The following is an 18,132-nucleotide window of genomic DNA, read 5'->3' on the forward strand; positions in this document are numbered from 1 at the left end:
AGTTTATTCATTGTAAGATAGCCAAGGAATTGAATTGCTTCCTATATCCAACACCAGAGTGTCAAGTGATGGTTGCAAGTGGAGGAACCATAAATTGCTACGGAAAGTGCTGTAATATCAAGCTATCCATGGGAGAATATGTATTGAATAGCCCAATGCTTTCCATTCCAATGGGTGGTGTTGATGTTGTACTAGGAGTCCAGTGGCTACAATCCTCAGGTACAGTAGCTTTTAATTTTCAAGAACTTTTCATGAAATTTTCCTTGGAAGGAAAAGGAAGTTGAATTAAGGGGTATCGCAGGGAAACCGGGAAAGATAATCAACTCTAACGGAATGACAAAGCTTCTAAAGAAAGAATAACGAGGCATAATTGCACAATTATGCTCAGTAGAGGTTCCTACATCGCAATCATCTATTTCTCCATATCTCCAAAAAGTCTTGGACAATAATTTCAAGGTATTTGAGACTCCCAAAGGCCTCTCGCCTATTCATGATCATGATCATGCTATTCATTTGATTCCAAGAAGTGTTCCTCCAAACATCATGCCTTATAAATATCCCTATGCCCAAAAGAGTGAAATTGAACGTATGGTTGCAAAAATGCTAGAGGGTGGTATAATTCAACCTAGTCAAGGTTCTTTCTCTACTCCAGTAGTATTGGTTCACAAGAAGGATGGATCATGGCGCATGTGTCCAGATTATAGGGAGCTCAACAAGCTCACTATTAAAGATAAATTTCCCATTCCTGTCATTGATGAATTATTAGATGAATTGCATGGATCAATTTACTTCACCAAGTTGGATCTTCGTTCAGGATATCACCAAATCAAAATGAAGATTGAAGACATTCCAAAAATAGCATTTAGAACTCATGAGACTCATTATGAATTTTTGGTCATGCCTTTTGGCCTTGCCAATGCACCTTCTACATTTCAAGGTTTGATGAATTCCATTTTCAAACCCTTCCTTAGAAAATTTGTGTTGGTATTTTTAGATGATATACTAATCTACAATGAGCCTTTGAAGGATCATGTTCAATATGTTGACAAGGAGCTCAAATTATTGGAGGAGAAACAATTATATGCAAAAAGCTCCAAATGTTTCTTTGGAGTACAAGAGGTGGAATATCTGGGTCATATTGTATCTCATGAAGGTGTTAAGGTAGACCCTAGCAAAATTAAAACCATTAAAGAATGGAAAATCCCCACATCCATAAAGCATCTATGAGGATTTCTCGGGTTGACAGGGTATTATCGCAAGTTTGTTAAGAATTATGGGAGAATAGCAGCACCTCTAACAACATTATTGAAGAAAGATGCATTTTCATGGACTCTAGAAGCAATGAAGGCCTTTGAACATCTTAAAGAGGCAATGTGCCAAGCACCGGTCTTAGCTACACCGGACTTCACAAAAACATTTATTGTGGAATGTGATGCCTCAGGAAATGGAATTGGTGTTGTTTTAATGCAAGAAGAAAGACCCATTACTTTTGAAAGTCATCCAATCAAAGGAAAGTATTTACACAAAGCTATTTATGAGAAGGAAATGTTGGCAATACTACATGCACTTAAGAAATGACGACCCTACCTAATGGGAAGACACTTCAAGGTAAAAACGGATCATGATAGTCTTAAATACTTTTTAGAACAAAGACTATCTCCAGAAGAGCAGCAAAAATGGGTCACAAAGATGATGGGTTATGACTTTGAAATCATCTACAAAAAAGGGAAGCAAAACGTTGCGGCAGATGCACTCTCAAGAAAGGATGAGGATGTGGAAGCATTTCTTTGCACCATTTCTATTATCCAACCAGATTGGATAAACGAAGCAAGGGATGAATGGAAGAATGACGAAGAAGTGTGGGCGCTCATTCAAAAGTTACAACAAGATCCAAGTACATCTGATACATTTAGCTAGAAAAATGATTCGTTATGGTACAAAGCTCGGTTATACCTATGTAAAAATTCCCAACTCAAATGAAAGATTCTTATGGAATTGCACACCTCTCCCTTAGAAGGGCACTCAGGATTTCAAAAAACTTACCATAGGGTTAAGAAGGAATTTTTTTGGGATGGCCTTAAATCAGATATTCAAAATTTTATGGCGGAATGTTTGGTTTGCCAACAAAATAAAGTTGAAACAATTAAGAACCCAGGTCTATTACAACATTTATCCATTCCAAGCCAACGTTGGGAGGAGGTTTCAATTGATTTTATCACAAGTTTACCCAAGTGTGAAGGAAAGAGTGTTATCATGGTGGTATTTGACATACTTACCAAGTATGCACACTTTTGTGCATTATCTCATCTATTTAAAGTGAGTACACTTTCTATTGCATTTATGGAAACAATTCAAAAGTTACATGGAAACCCAAAGATTATTGTAAGCGACAAAGATCCCATTTTCACTGGAAATTTTTTGACAAAATTATTTTCTGGCCTTGGTACTCAGTTAGCTCATAGCTCATCTTATCATCCTAAATTTGATGGGCAAACTGAGATAGTAAACAAATGTTTGGAAGGATATCTTTGTTGCTTTGTATCTGATAAATAGAAACAATGGGTCAAATGGTTGCCTCTGGCTGAATGGTGGCATAACACTTCCTTCCATACTATAGCAAAAATGACCCAATTTATGGCACTTTATGGATATCATCCACCATCCATCACATCATATTTAAGAGAAAATTCTAAGGTTCAAGCAATGGAGGATCACATCGAGCATCAACAACAAGTTCTCCAACTCTTAAAGGATAACATCACTTTGGTGTAGAATAGAATGAAACTACAGGTAGACCAACATCACAACGAAAGAAGTTTTGATGTAGGTGATTGGGTATTCCTATGGCTACAACCATATAAACAAATGCCCCTCAAGCAAGCTAAGAAGGATAATAAATTATCACCAAAGTATTATGGTCTGTACAAGGTGTTGCAAAAGGGAGGTACTAGGGCATACAAATTGGAGCTTCCTTCAGCCTCCCGAGTGTGCCCAGTTTTCCATGTTTCATGCTTAAAGAAGGTTATAGGTGACAAGCTCCCAGTTCAAACAATATTGCCAAAACTTGATGAGGAAGGAAAAATCATATTGGAACTTGAAGTAGTCACAGAAACAAGAACTCGACAGCTACGAAATCGATCAATTTCAGAGTATCTCATCAAGTGGAAGAACTTACCCGCTGAAGATTCCACATGGGAGGATGAGAATTTTATACAGAAGCATCCAGAACTACTCAAGCGTTGAGGACAACACTTTTTTGAAGGAGAGGGGCATGTTAGGTCCCTATAATACTAGTGATTTCCCCATTACTATTGTCATTGTAGCCCTTATTGTTATTGTTGTGCCCCTATTGTCCCCATATTGTTATTATTGTGCCCCATAGAAGCCCACTATTGTTATTTTTGTGCCCTTGTATTATTATTGTTAAGTCGGCTTTGATTATATTGTGACCCCTTAGACTCCTATATATAGAAAGGAGGTTTTGTCATTTGTATCATCCAAGAGTTGTTCATTTGTGTAATGTAAATAAGGTTTCCCCCTCCAAGAGGCTAATTTCTAAGTCGTTGATCTATCTTTTCTATTTTTTTGTGAGCTAGTTCATAACATTTCTAGTGGGAAACGATACTCTTTTTATTGCTTTCAAAGCCTTTGTTGTCTTCTCATATTTGTCTGAGAAGGAGAAATCACTGCCAAACTAAGCTATCAATGGTTCCCAGTTAGTTGTCTACCTTCTCATCTCTTCTTTCAAGTACCACACTTGGGGAAATGTTCCCAAAGTGTGAATGAAATGATGCGTCCACATTTCAACAGGAAGTCCATTTTTTGTCCAAACAATAGTGTAATTCTGAACATGCCTGTATGGACTAGTATGGTCATCATATACAAGAATCTTATCTGAATGGTTTTCTGGAACAACAAACTGACATAGCATTGCAGGCTTAATTGATTCCTAGTTTTGAAGTTGGTTACTATGAGCTCCCCACCATCTCTCAGGGGTTGCTTGCATAGTGACATCTAATATAGGAATCCTTTGGATTTCTTCAATATTCAAATCAACTTATTTAATAAAATTTGAGACAAAGTAGGATAGTCCCTTACCTCAGTATCGATCTAGCAAGCACAACAAACAGTTGTGCAACCCTCAAAACTAGGTTGTGAATAACCTGCAGAATTTGTTTGAACGCTACTACCAAAAATACCAACTCCACTAGAACTATCAGTCGTGTAATTGTTATGGACTTGCTGAAATCACAAAGTTTTAACTAATTTACAAAGACAGTTAATAAGATTCTGATGGAGTACCAAGGGGAGGTTAGGGAGAGAGTTAGTTGTACTGCTACTTCACAGGTTGTTGTTTCCAGGGACCAAATCGTCTTTAAAGAATAATCGTCACATTACAAAATTCATGTCATTGTCTACAAGAGTATTCTCGTTAATGGTTGTTTTGGTGTTTCGGGTGTTTGAATTCTTATGACTCTTGTTAGGCTCCACTTTCTCCATCTCTATCTCCTACCACCCCTCCACTGGTAGCTCATATTTCTCTAGAGTGGGATCCTTCTCCTACTTCACTATTCTGCAACACCGGGCTACCCATTTCTCCTATCTGCAACCTTAGACTACTCAAAGCTTCACTTATCCACTTCAACTATCTTCTCCTTTGTATAATCTCCCATAACTTCTTTTTCTGCCACTCGTCAGTTATATGTTCCCTCCTTATTGTCCTAAAATATCAAGCTCTCCACGACTCCTCTACATCCATCGCAACGCCCCCTCATCCTCTGCAATTGAGCAACATCTCTCCCTTAAACCATAACCCCATTACCTAGGGTTTTAAGCTGCCATATTATTTTCTTGAAACGATAATAGATTTTCTTCTACCATCAAAATATTAATCCACAAAGGGATTTCTTTCAACAACCTACTTTGTAACTCGTATTTAAATATTGCTTCGGCTTTGGAGAAAGATTGATGATTCTTCGCAACAAACTCAATAATGTAACCCTCTAGAGTAGCTTGAACCCAAAAGTATACAACTTTGGTCAGGTCAGTATCAAGCCAATGCAAATCAGCTAGATGAGTTGTAGTTCAAGTTGTCCAAACACAAAGGAGATTTCCAATCCTTATCTTAATCTGCAATATTCTCAACCAATTGTGTAATTCCTCTGGAAACTTGCACCAGAAAATTTTGTATTGATTGCAATTAGGTTCTGCAAACAAAATCTCCTCCTTAACCCACTCCAAGTTCTTCTGCCTTAGTTGAGCTTGTTATAGGATGAACAAATTGAGCTTCTCGTGCCATCACTCTTGAATATATCCTTTAAGAATCCTCAACACCATGATCTAGATACCCTTAAAATGCGCGAGTCCTGACAATGGAACCATTTGTTGGCACAAAATTTCACTTGCAAAACCCAGGGTTCAACCGTTGGTCACCAACAAAAGTCTTTGTTGTAGTCTAGCACAACGTCGGCCCTTTCATTTCTCTATAAGGGAGAAACATCTCACTCGAGGAGTGCTGAGACATTTAAGGATAGAGGGGACTGATGGATAGTGTCGAGGTTAGTCCAATAGAGGATCGATGCATTAATTAAATGAGTATGCAACATTCACTTGATTATTCGGAAATATTCATGTATTTAAGACTAGAGCATATACAGAAACAAGTAACAAACAATGCATCGAAACAACATGGAAAAAAATTTAAAGAGGCCAACTAATTCATAATCATTTCACACACATAGACACCGAGTCCATTCCTACAACACTTCCCTTTCATAGTATAGAAGAGGACAAATACATTACTATGTGGGATCTTTGAAAGAATACTAAACTGCAGAATATTAGATCAAATTACAATCAAGCACAACATAAAATTCAGTCCTCACTTTGGCAGCGTCTTGGCATGGGCTCGATCTCTCCCTCTTTCAGTTCGTTTCCTATAGTATTTTATAGATTTACTTCTTCAATTCATTCCATGCTCATTTGATTTGGCTTCTTTGATTACTTTGATCCCCCTTGCTTGATTTGGTCTACTTTGACAAAATCCAAGTTCTTTGGTCCATATCATCTTGGTTTTTTCAAAAAGTAACGCGTAGATCCTTCTTTCACAACTTCACCAGGTACTAAGATAATTATTTCCTCTCTTTGATTTTTGCTTCCTTCTTTCTGGTCCTGCTTTTCAGCTTGATTGACCATTTAATTTTCCGCACCCACTAATCATTTATGCAACCCTTTTTCAAGCCAAAATTGATCAAAATTTACCAAAAATGAAGGACCCAACACTCTCCAATCTTAAATCCTATCTTGGGTTGGTTCTGGTCATAGACCCATATCCCTCTTTTTATCCTCTCTCAAAAGTTACAACCCCCCCCCCAAATTTCGATACAACCCCATCTTGATCCAATCCCCTAACTTCTTTGGGGTTGTTTCCAATGCATGGAACTAATGGATCAAGGGCTCTCTGATTCACATTTACAAAAATAAAATGGGTCAAGCTAGCTCTTAAAAAGTTGCAGTAAGAACAAAATGGCAAGAGAAAAGGAGTTAATATTCTCTCTTAAACTTCAACTAAAAGAAATCTAGGAAAAAACATTGCAGAAACCATGACTCAGAGACTTCTCATAGTAGGAAAAAACAACTTTTCAAAAACTTCAAACATAATTGAGAAAGGAGGAGGAACTTTGACAACTCAAATCTATAAGTTTGTGGCTAAAGGTAGGAGATAAAAACATCATTTTTTCCACAAATGGGCCAAACAATGGGTATGCAGGAATCTTGTCAGTGAAATCACCACTTCTAAAGTCTTCAGTTTGCCCACTTATACTCAAACCAAGGAAGTTGCAATAGAGCACTTTGATAACCTTTATAGAGAACAACCTATGTTGGAGGCAGAAGCAATAAAATCTATGCTTGAAGATATCCCTTGTTTAGTCTCTCTATAAGAAATTGACAACCTAAACAAATAAATTTTAGTTGATGACGTTGGGAAAGCTCTAGTTTCCTTTGATATTGAGAAAAACCCTAGCCTAGATAGTTTCTCGAGACATTTTTATAAGCATTGTTGGGCAATAATAAAGAAGAATTTAGTCATAATGGTATATTATGTTAAAAAATTTCCAAAATGGGAGGTGAGATCAACCTTGCATTCTTAGCCCTATTTTGAAAGAATTTAACCCATCCTACTTTGATAGATTTAAATCCACTTCTCTTTGCAATGTCTCTTACAATATAATAACAAAAGTCGTTGCAAATAATATCAAACCTATTTTAGCAAAGCTAATATTTGAAAATCAAGGCAGATTTATTCAGAAGCTTTAAATAATTGATAACATCATACTCGTACAAGAAGTCAATCACTCAAGCAAGAAGCAAGGGAAAAAAGGAATGATTATAAATTTGGACATGGCTAATGCCTTTGATCGGGTTAGACATAGTTTTCTATTTGAAGCTTAATAGAAATATGATTTAAAATTTGAATTTATTTCTTGGATCTCCTCTTGTATAATCTTCCCTTAGATTTCATCCTTGGTCAATGGTAGATCAACAAGATCTTTTAAAGTCTCCTGTGGTCTTTAACAAGGATGCCCTCTGTACCCTTTGCTTTATATCTTGATGGTTGATTCTTTGAGTAGAAAGATAGAGTATGAAAGTGTTGAGAAATCTAGGGAAGCTAGATGAGATGCGATTTCTCTCAACCTGATAATTGATTGCGATGTTCTTTAACTTCAACTTGTAGAATTTATAATTAGCTTCTTCTTCTATTGATTATTACAATGTTCTTACCATCAAACATCTACCAAAACATGAAGATCAATAGAACAAATGAACACGAGATGTAGGTTGCTAGCCAGGGCCAAAGCCTCTCCTCGAGAGGAAAACCCACAAGTAATTCTTCTATTCTTATAAAATCTTTAAATGATGAATTCCAAGACCTTTAGACCCAAGATTGAGACCCCTCCAAGACCAAGTTAACCTTCCTTTTGTCTAACTTCAACAACTTCGACTTCAGCAACTTTTTGTAACTTTGACCCCCGACAACAATTTCGGCCTCTACTGTAGGTCTGCAAATTTTCAACCCTTCTGTAGTAGCTGCTACAACTTCATATGTGTAGGATAGATAGGTTATTTTAGGCCTCCTTAGTCCTTGGCTTGGCTTGTTTCTTCTTTCTTGAACCAATGGATGATATGTCTTCCCTTTTGATTTCAAATTTTGGCCTTCCTTGGAGATCTGAAATTTTGTCCTATGTAGTTGCAGAAACCATAGCTTCTTCTTGGCATGTGTGAGAGAGATTGACCCAAAAATTTCAGATTTTGTTGTCTTCTAGTCCTTTCCTTGTCCTTCACTTATCTTTCTTGATTTTGTTCTTGTGATCGAACTTGATTGATTTGTTCTTAAAATGAGGTCGAGTTCTTCTTATAAATAGGCTTATAAGGAGTTGAATAGCCCTTAATGAGGCCGGTGTGTTCTCTTGTAGGTTGACTTGGTCTTGGAGGGATTTTAACACAATTTTGACTCAAAATAAATTCTTTTGACTTGATACAAGATCCCCAATAGGGTCTATTACATATGACAATAACTCTTTTGAATTCTTGACTCTATGACAAAACCTAGAAGCACACAATGGGTGCTTTGACCTAGAACAATTTAACCTTGAGCATGAAACCCATGCTATAAAATAATAATAATAATTTTTCTTTTTCCTTTTACATCAAATACATAAAATCAAGAGTACATAAAATATTATGAAGACCGAACCTAGTTACATATTTCAACACTCCCTCTTAACTAGGGAGGTATTCATAATACATTGAAGGTACATGGACATTCTCATACTGAAGAATTCTCATAAGAAGAGTCGGATTGGTAAGCCATCTCATAAGCTATCTTTTCAGCTTATATTAGTGCATCTCATTATATCAACCAACATTGTCATATAGCAAGGCCTTGACTAACAACTCTATCTCTCCACTAGATTAGAGCACAATTTTGGGGAGACAATGATTTATAGACACCCTCATCATTGTCTCTCAAGGCACACACCCCATCCACATGTTCACAAGGTATGTACTTTTAGGATCATTCTCCTCTTGGATTTACACATCCTCAAGGAGTTTCCTCTTTGACTACTCTTGCCTATTATATGCCCCACCTCATCCTCAAAGAGTATCAATATCAGTCTTAGATTCTTACCCAATCCTCCATTCTTTCTTCATGATGTGAAGACAAGAATGATGTGTCTATCTCTCCCTCTCAACCAGGGAGGATCTACTCATTCCTTTACATGAAAGGAATATACCCAAGCTCCCTCTTAACTAGGGACTTGTTTCTAACAACAACTATATGTTCTTAGTGGAAATCATGGTACTCACAGTTGCTTGTAGGGCTCCTCTTTCTTCTTCATCACGTCACGAATAAACTTCAACTTCTATATCATGGAGCCAACTTCTTTCATAACTTCTTTGTAGGGCTTTGACCATTTTCTATATCACTTCCCTTCAACGAAACTTAGTGTTGAACCAAGTAATGTTAGTCATCTCATCCTTCATTTCATCGGAAAGTGACCTTTGTTATCATCTAGTTGTCCTTCATACTATTTATGATGGCCTTTTTTCATAACATATGCTTCTGCAACATCAACTGTAGAATTTTTGTAGAATTTTTCTACAAATCAGCTAGCTCTGATACCATTTAGAACTTTTTCTACAAATCAGCTAGCTCTGATACCATGTAGAACTTTTTCTACAAATTAGCTAGCTCCAATACCATGTAGAACTTTTTCTACAAATTAGCTAGCTCCAATACCATGTAGAAATTTCCCACCTGTAGATCACTTGGTAATGCAATGTACTAAAGCAAAACACTTGATCTACTTCTACAAACAATTTAGTGGAAGCTTGATTGAATTGAGCAAGATCAATAAGAACACATATAACTAATATGGAGAAATCAAACACACATAACACAGAAGATATAACCAGGGGAAAGCACCAACCTAAAACCCCATCTCTGCATTAGCATACAAGTGGAAATATGTCCGGATTACACAAAGCCTCAGCTCGGAAGCTATCCATCTCTCAGTACAATCCCTCTGCTACTCATAGACAGTCAAAGGCTTCTCACAAACCTTCTCCTTTGCCCTCCAAGCCTCCTATTTCTATGCACAGTTTTTCCTGGGTCCTCCAGCTACAACCTGTGTGATTCTCACCTCACACACAACACTGACCTTTGAAATAACTGCAAAAACCTGAAGGAGATAAATCCTCATCATGGATGAGCTTCCTTTATAGGAAAAATATTCATCCAACTAATAGTACATTGTCCCTTCTCTGATCTCAACTGGGTCTCTGTCTGAACTGACATGCATCAGTTATCCATGAGTGAATACTCAGTTATCTGAAAATACCAGTTGTCACATGCATGCAAGCATCAACAAACTGAATCTCATTAATTTAACAACTTGTTAAATTAATCTAACTGAAGTTGACTAAGTTAAACTAAGTCAATTGATCCTCTCAATATAGAACTCATCCTTAATTCCTCAATTAGTGGAGCAAATCAAGGACACATTCCCCAATCAGTGGAGAAACTATTGCATGTTCTCACAAAGACTTCAAGTTTGATTTTCCTTAACTAATTAACTCATGGAGAATTAATTAATTAATATTCAAACTACTGGTAAGACCAAATTCGAATTTTACTTCCTATTTTAGACTAGGGACTGCCTAAAAATAGGAATCCAATCTGAACTACTAAAAATAGAACTTCTAGTTTTAGCACTTACATTTTTCATTCCTTATTGCCCAATCCAGCACTGATATCCAAACTGCGATTTTCAGCAGTGCTATTTTTAGCACTTCTATTTTTAGCAATTTCTTGTTGCCATTTTTCAACATCAAAATCCTTTTTCATACTATATGGATCCATCTCCAAGACCTCTATTGCTAAGGTTATCCTTCCTCATCATACTTATCAGGGTTTTCATAGGTTCTTCATGGAGATGTCATAACTTATCCTTTTTAACATCAGATGTTGATTATCCATATCATCTAAGTACTTGTATTTTTCATGAACTCTTCTTTCAACTTCTTCACATATTGCTTTCTTCAACATCTCTTTACATGGTTCCTTCTTATTAGAAACTTTATGGCCCACCTTCTTATAATAGTATATTGATTCCATCATGCATTTATGTAGTATGCTAAACTTATGCCTTCATGTTTTCTTCATATGGAAGAGTTCTTTCTTCTTCAATCATGCTCATGAGATAGAGCATTCTAACCATTCTATCTACAATTAAGTGATGACATGACTTTATCTATCTATTAAAAATTACCAAATATATGCATACCTTTTCCTTCATGTGATCATCTAGACTTCCTTCAACAACTTCCTTTTCCTTGCTTGAAGATGGAAAAATACTTCAATTAAATTATCATGCTGCACATTTCTGTCATCATACCTTCATCCTTCCAAACTATGGATCCCACACTAGGTGGAATGTAGACTATCTATGTAACTTTGCTTCTTTCAAGTAGAGGTGAACCTTTTCAACAAATATTTGAATGGAGGATCTTGATGATCCTTTTCTGCAAATGTTTTTTCTTGATGATGATAAGGTGTGATGAGATCTTATCTTCCAATCTTGCTAGATGACATGCTTCAACCATGCAAATTGCTACTTTTGTTATCCTTTTATGCTTCTAATGTGATGTCGTCCCAATACTGCTACAATGCATCCTACCATTACTGCAATGCTTTCTACCATGACTGTTGTCTTGAAAATAAACTTAATGTATGAGAGACCTTTAATAGTAGAGGTATTTCACTTCTTCCTTATTTGTTTTCTTCTCTTTCGGTTCTTCTACTTCTTCAGTCACATGGGCTTCACTTATTTCTTTCCTTTTCTTATTGTCATTCTTGAGTTTAGGACAAGTCCTCTTTGAGTGCCCATATTCATTACATTCATAACACTAAATCTTAGACATGTCAATTTTCTTTTGAAATTTCTTTCGAGGCTCAAATTTTCCAAACTTTCCTTTCTTCCTTGTCATAACTGCAAATGTTTGTGTTTTCTCATTTGATCCAACATCATTTTTTGCTTTTAATCTGGTTTCTTCAATCTTACATAATGCCCATAAATCATTGAACAATGTAGCTTCATTCTTTACAAAGATGCTTGATACAAAGTTGCCCCATTCATCTGGTAGTGCATTGAGTACACAAGTAGTCATTTCTGGATCTAACATTGTTTCTCCTAGCTCTTGTAGTTGATCTTTAATTTGAGATACTTCCATGAGATATGATGCTACCCCTTCTTCTTTTGATACTTTCATTTTGTCTAATTCGGTTATTAAAGATATTATTTACCTAGTTGTACTTACAAAGTACAACTCTACCAATTCGTCATAGATCTCTTTCGATGTCTTCAATTTTTCTACAAATGGAATAAGAGAATCCTTGATATATTCAACGAGGATTCTTTGAGACCTTATTTCTGCTTTCATATATTTTGATGATGCTTGAGATTTCTCTTGAGGAGGTCTTATGATGGAGCCCTTGGCATACTCCAAAACTTCATTTTCTGTGAGAATCAAATTTATTCTCTTCTTTCGTGCAAGATAGTTTGATGTCCCAACAAGTTTATTGTTCTCCTTGTGGAAAGCAATCATTTGATTTGCAGGTTGAGACATAAATACAGAAGTACTTATTTGATAAATGAAGATGCTTCCTTGAATATGATGTCTTCCACAAGCATGTGAGATTTAGAATGAGGGAGGGATGATGATGGTTCTTCTTCATGATGAGGAGAGATGATCTTCTTCCTTTGAGGTCTGCTCTTCTATCTTCCTTTGGTTGATGATGTAGAATGTGCAGGCTTCCCAAAATACTCCAAATGTGTAGAGTCATTCTTTCTTTGATATGGAGGAGGGTCCTTGAGGTATTTTAAACTTCTTCCAAGAGAACTTCCTTCAAGATGATAGGGTATTTATGATGAGATGACTCGGTCTCCTTGATGCTCTTCTTCTTATTTTTTTAGCCCTTATGTATCTTATTTCAATTTGAGCAATCTTCAAGCTGCATCTACTTGTCACCTTAGCTTTGATACCATGTTGAGAAATCTAAGGCAACTAGATGAGATGTGCTTTCTCTTAACTTGATAACTGCTTCTGATGTTCTTTAACTTCAACTTGTAGAATTTATAATTAGCTTCTTCTTCTCTTGGTTATTATAGTGTTCTTATCATAAAACAACTACCAAAACATGAAGATCAATAAAACAAAAGAATACAATATGTAGGTTGTTATCCAGGGCCAAAACCTCTCTTAGAGAGGAAAACCCACAAGTAGTTCTTCTCTTTTTATAGAATCTTTAAATGATGAATTCCAAGACCTTTTACACCCAATACTGAGACCCCTCCAAGACCAAGTTAATTGTTCTTTTGTCCAACTTCAACAACTTCGACCCCAACAAAGTTTTGCAACTTCGATCCCCAACAACAATTTCGGCCTCTAATATAGGTCAACAACTTTTCAGCCCTTCTGTAGTAGCTACAACTTCATACGTGTGGGATAGATAGGCTATTTTAGGCCTCCTTACTCCTTCACTTGGCTTGCTTATTATTTCTTGAACCAATGGATGATATGACTTCCCTTTTGATTGCAAAGTTTGGCCTTCCTTGGAGATCTGAAATTTCGTCATATGTAGTTGCAGAAACCCTAGCTTCTGCTTCACACGTGTGAGAGAGATTGACCCAAAATTTTCATATTTTCTTGTATTCTAGTCCTTGTCTTGTCCTTCGCTTCTCTTTCTTGCTCTTGTACTTGTGATCAAACTTGATTGATTAGTTCTTCAAATGAGATTGAGTTTTTATTATAAAGAGGCTTCGAAGGAGGTCAAATAGCCCTTAATGAGGCTGACTTGTTCTCTTGTAGCTCGACATGGTCTTGGAGGGATTTGACACAATTTTGAATCAAAATAAATTCTTTTGACTTGATACAAGATCCCCAATAGGGTCTATTACATATGATAATGACTCTTTTGACTTCTTGACTCTATGAGAAAACCTAGCACATAATGGGTGCTTTGACCTATAACAATTTACCCTTGAGCATGAAACTCGTGCTATAAAACAAAAATAATAATTTTTAATTTTCCTTTTACATCAAATACATAACATCAAGAGTACATAAAATATTATGAAGACCAAACCTAGTTACATATTTCAATAGAAAGAAGGATTGGTAATCTCCCCAAGATCAAAATAGTCAAAGGTGTCAAGGAGGTTAACCATACTTAGTTTGTTGATGACATGCTTCTATCAGTGGAGCCTTCACAATTGTAGCTACCAAATTCAATGACTTAATTGTACAATTCATTAAGGTTTAGGGGGTCTTATAAACAAAAAGGAAAAGCCTTCTCCTCATGCAAAACATTACCTCTTACAAGCAAGTGGCCACACAATCCAAACTCCAAATCCATCTGTGATATCCCCTGTTTAAGTGCATTTTTTCCTCTTGTAAATAATTATAATTATTTTAAATGGATGAGAAAGGGACACAAATTCCATTTCTTGAGGAAATGGTTATTCTTTAAATATCAATCCTGGTTGGCTGAAAGGAATTAAATGTGTTGAATTTTCATTGAAATCAATTGAAGAAGGAAGGATTGGTCCAAGTGTCCTTCAACTCAACCAACAAGCAAAAAATAGGACAAATTTAAGAGCGACATGGGTTATGTTGTTAAGACGTGACTGTTGTGCGACTTGTGGGAAGGACAAGGAAGTTAATTCGTAAGGTGACGACGGACGTTGCATTGAGGAATATATGATCCCTCTTTTGGTCTCATGCACACACAAGCTAGGGAGTATTGGCAACAAAACACGATGTACAAAGCTACTGTGTGTGTGAGAACTAAGAGTTGAGATAGAGATCAAGTGGTCTCTAGTATTGAATGAAATCCTGGAAAAAGGAGCGCAACTGAGGAACCTTTTGAATGAAGCTTATTGTGCAAATGGTTTAGAGAGTGTTTCTTTCTTGTAATACTAAAGAAACTACTTGAAGATGGTGGCTTGAAGACCTTGCTAGATTCAAAAGATTCACCTCGATGCTTGTAAGGGTTGAAATAATGACTAGGAGTTGACTTAGGCTAAAACTATGGTGCTTGACTCACCGATGAACCACCTAAAGAGTGACTTCTTTACCAAAGATAATTTAATTACTAATGAACATCCTAATAGTGGACTCTCTTCTCCTAAAAGTGAGCTGGAGTTCTCGGTATTATGAAATTTTGGCATGATTCTATGTATACCTGAGCTATGTGAGCCATAATAAGCTTAGTTGGTGGATGAAGGCAACAATGGCCTTGTGACATCTTGTTTTAGTCGTGTTGGTTGACTGAAATCACCCCACCTGAAGCTATTGAATCTGGCTCAGGGGTGACAGTTGCAAGTAAGACCTGGCTGTAGTTATCTATAGTTGGGTTAAGAGTTGTAGTCCCTAAATCAGTTGCCAACTCTAGCGTTAAACTCCATATAAGTGTTTGTAAATGTCTTCCTACTCATTGAGTTCATGCTGAGTTGTTACATTGGTATCATATACTTTGTGTGAATGATTCATGGTTCATTGTGATTGGAATGTGAAATTCTAATGAATATGTGCTCTAATGCTATAGTGTTGCATTGACGCTCTTGTATAGGAAATACATAATTACAACTACCTTCATGAGTGTTGTATGTACTAAGTAATATCATTGTATGTCATGTGAGCGTTGGGTGCTCATCTTATGGCATTAGGCTCATGTTAATGTTCTGTTGACGGTGCTAGACTTGCTAACATTCAGGGGATCTCCCCGATATGAAGTCCCAACTAGACCTCACACCATTTGGAGTAGGAGTCCCTGCGGTGGGTGGTAATGTTATGCCTTAACCATAGAAACACGAAGAGTGAAGTATGATAACTTTGGGTGAGAACAAGTGTGTGACCCTGCAGAGAGTCAAGTGTGATGCATGAAGGTTCCAACAAACGAAGGGAAAAGGAAATGCGCCCCTTGGAATCCTGTAATAGTATGCAGATTGAAAGGAACAAACGAGCAAAATGACATCACAAGCTAAGATGTGAAATAGTCCACAAGTTAAAGTGATGAGTTAATCCAGCAACACACATTCAACAAGATTTGTATAAATGCAAACAAAATAGTTCATAAGCATATGCATAAGTTAAATAACATGCATTTCCAATACAACAAGAATAGTCCTACTATATTAATAACATATGCATGTGTTGAGAATGCAAAAAGATGATGGAGCTTAGTGGAAAGAAGTCGCCTTCACTAAGTGGGCCCGCAGGCTATTTTTGGCGCAAAGTCTATTTTTAGACATATGGATCATGGTCTATGAGTTGCAGGATGCTATTTGTGGATGATTGGTCATGTTGGTAAAAATAGATGGACTTCTATTTTTAGACATATGGGCGGTTTCTATTTTTAGACTACCAGGCTAAAAATAGATCAGTCAAATATTATTGTCTCATAATAATATTTGGACTATAAACATTATCTTATCCTCTTGGAGCACTTCAGTTTGAGCTACAGATGTGGCACATGCAACTGTCAGAAGGAAATACGCTTTTCTTGTGGGTCAGTTGAGCTATTGCATGCAGGACTTCAGTTAGAACTCATGTGGTTGAGTTTGGTGGAGTTGATTGTGGAGTTGTGTTCAGTTTGACTTGGTTGAACTAGTTGTATTTTAGTCTAACTAAAGAATACACTAGTGATGAGTTGTGTGAATTAAATATTAATTAATTCAATAATTATTAACTCATAAAGCAACTAAATAATACATTAGTTAACTCAGTGCATGTACATTTCAGTGGAGACAAGTGTTAGAGGTTGAGATTGCTTTCAGTTGTGACTACAGTGTGACTATAGTTGTGCATGTGATTTGCACATGCATGGATGGAGATTGCCAATGATGGCTTGAGTAGTATACCAAGGGAATTTGTTTTTACAAAGTGGATGATTTCTCTTGCAGATTGCGCAGTGGAGGCAGGCAAAGCAGTGGAGGAGATTTGAGCTGTGATTGATCAGATCTGAGCTAGTTTTGTGTGTAACAGGTGGAGATAGTACTGAGTACTTGTGAGGAGTATTGTACTATGTATTGTTACATGTTATCTATCATTATAATATACAGATAGTGTGGGGTTTTCAGCTATATGCTTTCCCCAGGTTATATACTGTGTTAATGTGTGCATGCGATTGATGTTTCATTGTTTTTAATGCTGCTAAATTGATGATCAACGTAGAGGAGGTTATGTATTGTGCATGTATTCCGCAATAGTGCATAATCGGGATAATCTCTGTGAATAAGTGTCATATTATTCAAAATTTCTATATGGTATCAGAGCTGTTGATCATCAGATCTGTTATTCAGAAAGTGTTTACATTTTATTTCTTCAGGCAGAGTCTGTAATCGGGCCAGGTAGCCTTTGGATTCATCCTTCCTTTGGAAGGTGAGATATCCGGTAAAAGCCCATACAGTCAATCTCTATACAAGAAATACTTTGTTCTCACGAATTCTAGATTAGAGGCGGTTGAGTTTTGAGCTGGTGGAATTCGAATTTACAGCAGTGTTTTCTTGGTGTCAACGTGGCAATGTCTTTCAATGGATTGCGATTAGAGTATGCTCTTGAGGGCAGCTCGAACTATATTGCATGGAAGGACAGGATGGAGGTGTTGTTAGATGATAATGGGCTGAAGGAGTTCATAGAGGCTAAGGTCCCAAAGCCTACTGATGCTGCCGAAGCTGAGGTTTGGCAAAAGAAGACAACAAATTGTCGAAGGATTCTGTTGGAGGGCGTGAAGGATCACATTGTGTCCAGCCTACATGGAAAGGCTTCTCCATACTTGATGTGGAAAGCGTTAACAGATCTATTCCAAAGCAAGAGTGATCAGAGGAAGCTGGCGCTCAAGGATAAACTCAGAAACATTAAATGCGAGAAGGGAGACAGTATGCCCAAGTATCTCACGAAGTTCACTCAGTGCAGGGATGAGCTGGGAAGTGTGGGGGTGACTGTCAATGATGAGGACTTGGTGAGCTTGGCTCTCCTTGGTCTTTCGAAGAGTTGGCATTCCTATCA

This window comes from Pinus tabuliformis, chromosome 2_2 (assembly GCF_031772625.1).
Source record: "Pinus tabuliformis cultivar Carrire ecotype Pingquan chromosome 2_2, CPIR1, whole genome shotgun sequence".
Taxonomy (NCBI): domain Eukaryota; kingdom Viridiplantae; phylum Streptophyta; class Pinopsida; order Pinales; family Pinaceae; genus Pinus; species Pinus tabuliformis.